Raw genomic sequence first — 7,383 nt, 5'->3', positions numbered from 1 at the left:
CCCGCCCCCCCCCCCCGCCCCCACCCCAGCTGATCCAACCAACGTCCTCATTCGGATCCCCATCAAGACCCCGGCCCCTCCAGGGCCAGGCTTCGGCTGGGGACAGGCTACCCTCTCCATTCACTGAAGTCTCTCCCTCCCTGGATCAACAGATTCTGGAGCACCATGCACCCCCCCCCCCCCAAAACACTTGAAGGAACCCCGTGTCCTTGGACGTACAGCTTGTCCACATCACAAAAGCAGAGTGCTACCAAACTGGCACCCCCTGCTTGGGTCATCCCAACCTCTGCCTCTTGCTTTGCCTCCCCCACCTCATTCTCCAAATCCAAAAATCAGTTGGCCTTTTAACCCAAGGTCACTTTCCCCTGACACTTTATTATGAAAAATTTCCAAACACCAACAGGTCAACTTCGCTGTGGCAGACGCACAGCCATTCAGTGCTGGCTGCTATCGTGGTCCTTTTCCTGTGCTTGTCCTGGCCCATCCATCTATCCGCCCCTCTCTCAACCTGTCAACCCATTCTCTTATTTGGACACATTTCAGAGTAAATGGCAGACATCTGTATACTTCTCTAGGGGGATATTTGTGTTTCAAAACACCGGTTTTTTGTTGTTGTTTTGTTTTACCTTTAAATCATGTCCTGAGCTCCTTTGCAGCTGAGAGTAGAGCGTTGAGAACAGAGCTGTGTTGAGGTGAGGTGGCCCATCGTGTGGCTGGTGAGGGGATCTCCGGCCTCACGGTGCCCGGTTCTGTCTGTGCCGAGCGTATCTTCGTCGACTATTTATTGAGCACGTACTATGTGTCACACACTGTGTGAGGGGGCACAGCCGTGAGCAAGACAGCCCACTCCTGCCCTCGGGAGCTGTTTTTCCAGGGTCCCCAAAGCTGGAAATTGCAAAGGGTTAACCGTAGAGGATATTCATGGCCACAACTCATCAAATGCCCAGGGTCTGTTGTCATTTGTTGTCCTATTTCTTTCGGAGATGGGTCCACCTTTCAGGGTCACTGTGATAGGAACCGAACAGAGAAGATCACCCACAGGACCGCAGCAAGGGTGCCCAGATGACCAGCAGGCACAGGAAAGGGTCCTGCGCACTCCACTAGCATGAGCAAACCTGTCTTCTTCTGGGTTTTGTCCATGCAGCTGATGGCCGGAGCCAGGCCGAGGCTCTCTGCCAATAGTCTATCCCCAAAATGCCCCTTCACTGCCCCAAGTACCCGCTGGGACGAGTTCTTACTTAACCCCACATGGACTGGCGTGACCCACACCCAGCCTGCACATCGTTCCTACGGACTCTGTCATCACCAGCCACCAAACTTGTCGGTTCACTGCCAGGTGAGCACAGACTGTTTCTCCTGCCAGAAACCCTCTTCCGCTTCGGCCTTTGCCTGGCTGACTCCTACTCACCCCTCAAAACCCAACTCACATGGTGCTTCCTCCAGGCAGTTCTCCCTGACCATCTCCCCAGTGGGTTGGGAGACCATGGCTTGTGGTCCTACAGCCTCTGGGCTGCTCCTTTTGTGTGATTTGTATCTATCTATCTATCATCTATCTATCTATCTATCTGAAACATGGATTTGAAAATGAAATACATACCTAGAAATCCCTAAATTCCTCTGGCTACTGAGCTGAGGAGGGATGCTGGAGAGGCATCTTTTTAAAACATTTTTTTTTTAAACATTTTATTTATTTTTGAAACAGAGACAGAGTGTGAACGGGGGGGAGGGGCAGAGAGAGAGGGAGACACAGAATCGGAAGCAGGCTCCAGGCTCTGAGCCATCAGCCCAGAGCCCGACGCGGGGCTTGAACTCACGGACCGCGAGATCGTGACCTGAGCTGAAGTCGGATGCTTAACCGACTGAACCACTCAGGCGCCCTGAGAGCTGTCTTATTGGCAGAGGGTGGCCCCCTTCTGGAAGGTGAAGGAAAAGGCCACTTTGCCCTGATGATCTGTATCTGGTGATACTCTGACTCTTGTATATCTCTGAGCAGCTTCGTGTACAGGAAACAGGCCAGTGGCCTAGGATTTCCCATTTTTCATTTTTTTTACCATTTACCATTTTTGGTAAAATATACGTCACGTCAAAATTTACCATTTTAGCCGTTTTAACCGTCTTTGAAATGTACAGCCTGGCGGCATTACGTGCAGTCACGCTGTTGGGCAAATCAGCACCACCGTCCGTCTCTACAACATTATCATCTCAAACGGAGACTCTTTACCCCTCAAACACCCCCATTTCCCCCTCCCGCCAGCCCTGGCAACCACCAGCTGCTTTCTGTCTGTATGCATTTGCCTACTCAAGGTCCCTCATACAAGTGGAAGCATCCAGTGCTGGTCTTTTTGCGTCTGGCTTCTTTCACTCAGCACCACGTCCGCAAGGTTTCGTCCATGTTGTAGCAGGTGTCAGAACTCCCTTCTTTTTAAGGCCGGATAACATTCCATTGAATATATATATATATATATATATATATATATATATATATAAAATACCACAGGCTGGGGAGGGGGTGTGGAGCTTATAAATAACGGAAATTCATTGGTTACAGTTCTACGGGCTGGAAGTCCAAGATCAGGGTGACACCATGCCTCTTCTGGGGTGCAAACTTCTCCCTGTGTCCTCACGTGGCAGAAGGGACGTCTTTGGGCTTCTCGTAAGAGCATTAATCCCATTCTTTTTTTTTTTTAATTTTTTTTTAACGTTTATTTATTTTTGAGACACAGACAGAGCATGAATGGGGGAGGGTCAGAGAGAGGGAGACACAGAATCTGAAACAGGCTCCAGGCTCTGAGTGGTCAGCACAGAGCCCGACGCGGGGCTGAACTCACAGACCGTGAGATCATGACCTGAGCCGAAGTGGGACACTTAACCGACCGAGCCACCCAGGCGCCCCACATTAATCCCATTTTTGAAGAGGCCACCCTCACGATCTACGTACATCCGAGAGGCCCCCCCACCTGCTGATGCCATCGTATCTGCGTTAGGATTTTGGCATACGCATGGCGGGGAGGGGGCCGCGGCACACAACCTTTCAGACCGTGGCACCCACGTTCCGCTTATCCACTCAGCCGTCCGTGGTCACTTCTGTTGCTTCCACCTTTTGGCTTTCGTGAATAGCGCCGCCATGAGCGTGGGCGTGCAGATACATCTTCGAGAACCCCCTTCCGGGTCCTTGCGGAGCGCATGCCCACACGCGGAATTGCTGGACCGGACGGCAGTTCTGTGCTGCACTTTGTGAGAAAACGCCAGACCGTTTCCCGTTGGGGCTACACCATTTTACATTCCCACCAACAGCGCGCACGGGATCTGGTTTCCCCATAACCTCGCCGACACTCGAAATGGCTTTTTTGTTCATTTTCACGGGAGCGATCCTTCCGGATCAAGCCTGGAAGTAATTGTCTACTCAAGGCATTGGACTTTTTCGCCTGCATCGCTCAAACACGGTGGCGGGGAAACGCAGCCTAGCGTGCGCCTTTAAATTTTCCATTCCTGTGCCTCCTGCTTCCCCCGCCCACCCAGCGGCTCCTGCCCCAGCTGCCAGGCCTCCCTTCCTTCCGCCAGTTTGGGCTTCGGCTGCTACCCCTGACTTGGAGGTGGGGGTGCTGCGACCCCCCCAGGGGTGGAAACACCTGCCTCGCTCATCTCATCGTCTACTTCTGTCCGTTTCCTTCATCCCTTTCCCTGAACCTGCACCAGCTGAGCCTTGGGGAGCAAATGCTAGGTGAGGCGGTGAGGTGCCAGGGCCGTGCAAAGGGCCGGGAGAGCTGCACATCTAGGGTCAGACCGCAGCCGCATAACCTGTTACTGCTCTACGTTAACCCCGGCAAGCGACGGGCCAGCTGAGCCCTCAGAGATGGATGATAGGCTGTGGGGAAGCTGAGCGCCATTGGAATCCCATCTCCACCCCTTCCTGATCACAGGTAAGCGGCTCAGCCGCTCTGAGCCTCAGTTTTGTCTTCTGTAAAATGGGATGTTTGTTTCCCGTGGCGGCTGTGACAGCGCAACCTTAGTGGCTTAAAAACAACACAAACTTGTCATCTTACGGTTCTGGAGATCAGAAGTCTGTAATGGGTCTCACTGGGTTAGAATCGGTGCTGCTAAGCCTGTGGTTCCTTTTTTTTTTTTTTTTTTTTTAAGTTTATTTATTTATTTTGAGAGAGAGAGCGCATACGAGTGGGGAGGGGTAGAGAGAGAAAGAATCCCAAGCGGGCTCTACACTGTCGGTGCAGAGCCTGACTTGGGGCTCGAACTGTGAGATGATGACCCCCAGTCGAAATCGAGAGTCAGACGCTTGACCGACTGAGCCACCCAGTCGCCCCCCGCCTGTGGTCCTTTTGGAATCTCTAAGGGAAAGTCCGTTTTCTGGTGTTTTCCAGCATCGAGAGGCCCCATTCCACTTTCACGGCCAGCAAGGTTACATCTCCAGGGCTGACACCAACTCTCCTGCCTCCCTCCCTCTTTTACTTAGAAGGATCCTGTGATGACCACAGGGTTTCCCTAGATAATCCGGGATACGGTCCCTCGTTTAAGACAGCTGCTTGAATTAACTAATTAATGCAGCCTCAATCCCATCTGCTCCCTTCATTCCCCTTGCTGTAACCGAACAGTCGCAGGATTAGGACGTGGCCACCATTGGGAGCCAGGATTCTGCCTCCCACAGGTGATGACAGCTGTGCCCCATGGAGAACGGGATGAACGAAATAAGCCATGTAGCATGTCACCCCGTGTCATTACTATTTTTGTTGTTAGAATGTGGACGATTTCTCCTGGAGGGAGAAGAGGAAAGCTGCATGATCGTGAGCCGAGCCTTAGTGTTCTCACCTGGGAAATGGGACCATCTCCTGACTCTGAGGGTGGTTGTGTTGTCTCGAGGAGATGGTTCCTGGTTGTTTAGCTCGTGCAGAGTATACAGCTCGTGCTCACATCGATGAGTATTTTCCTCCTGAGTTGACCAGCTGCAGAGAGAACCTTAGAGAAGCCTCATTCCTCAGGTCTCTCCTTCACGCTTCGTCCTTGTGTCAGCACGGCCCCTGCACAGGTGGGGCTTGGGTTGTGACTGGGGCTCTTTGCCTAGAGCTTGTGACCTTATGATCTTGGCATTCTTGCCTTGATTCTGTGCATACCTGCCCCAAGTGCCCATAGTAAGGAATAGGTGTCAGACCCAAGGCTCCTTAGCCCTCTCCCTGTGGTGACCCACCTGCTCAGGCTGTACCCTCCGGTGTGGTGGCCCTGTCCTGTAGCTTCTACAAAGTCCCCAGGTGATGTCGATCGGCTGTGACATGTGACATGGCCGGTGTCATTCCGCCCCCAACCAATCACTGGGGGCGGTGGGGGCAGTGATGTTCTCATTGGCCAGGCTGGGGTCACAGGGCCACCCCCGGGGCACCCTCTCCCTGTCACCTGCCTGGTTTCCACTAAGGTAGGCCCAATCCCCACTTCCCCATCATCCTCCTACCCTTCCTTTCCTGCGAATTGTTGCCTATGTGTGAATCTGTCTCCCCAGTGAGGCTGCAAGCCACTCCCTGGGAGGGCTTAAGACTTAGACGCCTAATTCATACACCCTTTTGCTGTTATCTTGGATGGCAGGACATTCCTTTGTTCCTCTGAGCCTCAGTTTCTTCATCTGCAAAATGGGTACAGTAACTACGGCATGCCTGGTAGGGTTGTCATGAGGATAGAAGGAGCTGATCGATAGGGGTGACCAGCACAGGGCCCGGTGCTCAAAAGGTTGTGTCTCCTCGCCCTTGAGGCCTTCTCTGACCCCAGCTATGCACCAGAGGCAGCGCCTCTGAGCTCTAGCTCTGGAATCTGGCACACACAGACCCAGTCCTGCCTCTTCAGCTCACGTGAGCCTCCGCCTTCTGAGCAAAAAACGGGCTTCACATCCCCGCCGGAGATAATGCCTGTCAAGAGCCTGGCACTGAGGGACCGTAAATGATGGCCACGCTAATTTTACCAATGAATGGCCAACTCCCCCCAGTTTCTGGGGCAATGGGAACCTGGCATCAGAGGCCTGGCTTCAGTGTTGCCTCTTTGGGTCTCAGTTTCCCCATCTGTAAAATGGGGCCTCACCTGTGAGGGTTGTGACAAATGGCGTTTTTGTCCTTCACCTCCCCCCTCCCCCATCTTCCCCCAAGCCACAGGGCTGCCGTTCAGCCTTTATTGACAGAAGACATTTATTCATCACTACTCTTACAGAGTCTTGGTGTTGCCCGAACACGGGGTCTTTGTTGACAATGACTCAAACATCTTAACTTATCGGGGGGCACATCACACAAAGCAGCTGAGCGGTCCTGCTCAGACGCACAGCACCGGACTGTGTCGAAAGATGGTGGCTGCTCGGCAGAAAGTTCCGGAACCAGGTAGGAAGTACTTAAAGGTGGCCCTTCAAGACAAGTCTAAACCCTGAACCCTCCAGGTGGCTGGCTGATGAAAATTCTGGCTCTTGGGTTTGGGAACTCGCAGACACAGGAGCCAAACATCCAGCTGGTCAAGAGAGGGCAGTGGCACAAGCCACACTAGCAGATTCTTGGCATCACCTTAGCTGGAAGATCCCGAGTTACCTTCTCTTTTCCCCACCCCCCTCTCCTGTCCCTCCTCCAACCCACCGTCTGCAGAATCCGCCACTTGCAAAATCAGTTGACAAAAAGAAAAAAAAAGAAAAGAAACGTAAAACGGTCACAGGGCAATGAACAGACAAACAGGTGCCAATAAATACTCTGCATTATAGCTTTGCTGGCCCCCACTCGCTGCATGGGTCAAGTTTTACATGGTTCAGTTTGCTTGCCCTCCACCAGGAGTGTCTTTAATTCCAGCACAGAACGCCCCTGCCATTCTTCCCATCCCCCTCCCGATTTGCCCTTAGAAAGCCCCCAGCCCCAAACTATGTATGGCACCTCCCCTCTTAGGAGCACGTGGGAAGAAATCTGGACCATGCCTGAGCAGTTAGAAAGTCATCCGGTCTCTGGGGCGCCTGGGTGGCTCAGTCGGTTAAGCCTCTGACTTCAGCTCAGGTCATGATCTTATGGTTCATGAGTTTGAGCCCCGCACGACGGGGCTCTGTGCTGACAGCTCGGAGCCTGGAGCCTGCTTCGGATTCTGTGTCTTCCTCTCTCTTTGCCCCTCCCCTGCTCGCACTCTGTCTCTCTCTCTCTCTCAAAAATAAATAAACGTTAAAAAAAAAAAAAGTATCTGGAATCTAATTTAGAAAAAGTGGATGTCTCATAGTGTCAAAAGTGCTTTCTGTTCTAAAAAGCAGCCCAGGGCTGCAAAGGGGTTAAGAGCCAGTTGGCGTCACAATTCACCGGTAATTCGGGAGTTAAGGTTGCCAGGATGCAGGGAGAGGTACCGGGGACTCTCATTCCAGAGGCCAGGGGCTGGGTT

This window comes from Panthera uncia, assembly GCF_023721935.1.
Source record: "Panthera uncia isolate 11264 chromosome D3 unlocalized genomic scaffold, Puncia_PCG_1.0 HiC_scaffold_8, whole genome shotgun sequence".
NCBI lineage: Eukaryota > Metazoa > Chordata > Mammalia > Carnivora > Felidae > Panthera > Panthera uncia.
This window is presented reverse-complemented; position numbering follows the sequence as displayed.